Source organism: Idiotropiscis lumnitzeri, chromosome 12, assembly GCF_059441095.1.
Source record: "Idiotropiscis lumnitzeri isolate Australia: NSW breed Sydney's pygmy pipehorse chromosome 12, RoL_Ilum_1.0, whole genome shotgun sequence".
Classification (NCBI taxonomy): Eukaryota; Metazoa; Chordata; class Actinopteri; order Syngnathiformes; family Syngnathidae; genus Idiotropiscis; species Idiotropiscis lumnitzeri.
In genome coordinates, this window is record NC_142402.1 from 10,783,104 (window position 1) to 10,785,543 (window position 2,440).

The window sequence follows — 2,440 nt, forward strand, 5'->3', positions numbered from 1 at the left end:
GCAACATGAAAATATGTAAGCATGCCTGTCTCGGGTAGACCCACTATAAAGTCTCAAGAACCCATTCCCAAAAAGAAAGTCAGCCATTTAATTTAAGGGGTCATCTGGTGAAAATTTACATCTAGTAGCATCAGCCGTCATCTTTTGAAAATCCAGCCCTTGAAACCTGTTTCACTGAGCAACATGAAATCTGACAGACATGACTATCATGAATGGATCTAAAAAAACAAAAAAAAAAAGTCTCAAAAGCATTGGTGAAAATTGACATGAGGTAGCAGTCCGTGGAATATTTTGAAAAGTAAGCCCTTGAATCGGGTTTCCCTGAGCACTTTTGGTAGGCTTGTCTGTCATTGAGTAGATGCACAAAAAAGTTTCAAAGAATCCATGCCGGAAAAAACAAATTAGGCCATGAACGCTTTGAAGCAGTCACTGATGGTGTAGTGGTACACTCGCCTGAGTTGTGTGTGGGCAGCGTGGGTTCAGTTCCCACTTAGTGACGGTGTCTATGTCTGCCCTGTGACTGGCTGGCGACCAGTTCAGGGTGTAGTGCGCCTTTCGCCCGTAGTCAGCTGGGATCGGCTCCAGCACCATCCCGCGACTCTGTACAGGATAAGCGGTGTGGATAATGACAATGACATAACGCTTTGAAGCAGGCATTTTAGAGTCCTTTTGGTGAAAAGTTCCATTTGGTAGCATCCCTCCGGAATAAAAAAAGCCAGTTTCACTTAGCATGAAATTTGTTCGTCATGTCATTTGTGACGAGACGAAAAATTGTAAAGAGAACATGCCTAAAAAGACAATTTCATACTACCAGATTTGAATCACATATACTAGACAAATGGATGACACTGAATAGCGAGGCATTTGCGGTTTCATCATTTCGTGTGGGTGAGCATGGGGGTGAAGTTTGATGACTGGCCATCAAATAGAAAACGCTCATAAATCAGCTCTACGAGATCACAGTAAGACCCTTCCAAGTAAAACACCAACTGGAGTTTGTGTGCGTGCATGTGTGTGTTTTACAAAAGTGGCAGCGTTTAGCATCAGTCTTCCACGACCTAATTAGTCCCTTCGGGGTTGAGTTAAAGGGATAAAACATCCTGCAAGATAAAAGCAATTAAAATATGTGTTTTTCTCGGTCATTAATGATACAAGGTGAATGCATCAGCTGTGCGTCTTCCGTGGGGTGAGGAGCAGTCACATGGCCTGGGGGGAGGGGGCACGCATGCAGCTTATGGAAAAGAGGGCACGGGAACAATGTCAAACAAACCATTGTGGGGATTAGCAATTATGCAAAGACATTTGTTCTAGATGGGAGTCATTTTTTTCACCCACAAATGTGATTCACCTGGGACTTCGTGTGAAATAAGCCCCCCCCCCCGCCCCCAATCCCCTCACCATTGTTCCGACTTGCTGCGGCGCACAAATCAATCGGCTTCATTATTTGCAGCACATCATCATTTCCATGACTCTTCGGTTCTTGCAGGGCATTAGGTCAGAGAAAGAAAGGAGGTGTTTAGGGGTGGGTCAGGTGTCAATGACTCTCGAGGGATGTCAAGAAAGGGTCTGTAGAAGTCGGGGCATGACCATTGGAGGCAAGAAAAGCTCAAGCTCAACAATTTCTAAGTCCCCCTATTTTGATTTGAATCCAAGCCCACCCTTAATAACTAGAACACATTTTATCCGAGAGGGGACTGAGGGAAGCAAGAAGACGGGAGCGCTGCAGCAAAGTGGAGACTGTGGAGTAATGTTAGCAGATGAGCAAAACTAATCCCGCTTTTTCACTGCACGGTATAGATGCCATTACCGGGGAAAACACATTTTATCTAAAAGGAGATTCAGGGTGACGAAAACACTAATGTTGGTCGTGTTCATCAGTCAGAACAAGGGGAGACGGGTCTCCTGTGTTAACTTCAACATTGGCATTCGTTTTATCCAAAATGAGACAATTGGCAATGAGAAAACGGAGCCCTGCAGCAATGCTGAGAACGTGGAGTACAATATAGCATTAACAGGGTTGTTAATATTAGCATGCGAGTATGAGCCGCTCTTTCACTGCACGGTACAGAATCGGTTAGGGGCACTCAGTTCCGTAGGAAACATTTTTTGTTTTTTTCGAGAAGATTAAGGGCAGTGCAAAAACAGGAGTGCTGCATTAATGATGACGCCGGCATATACTATTGCACTAGCAGTGTAAGCTAATGATGGTGTGTGCATCGGTTAGGACAGCATGAACGCTTGGTTTTGTCACTGGGCCATTGGAGTATGTTTCCCCCCCACCAAAAAAAAAAATTGAATGGTTCAGTGGCGTGCAGAGGAATTCCACTCAAAAAGAGAGCATTGTTTAGCAACATGAAATTTGGTATCTATCAATGGTGGACTGACAAAATTTCATTCGTCTTGTCTTTGAAACGATTAAGCAGTGTTGAAACAAATAATG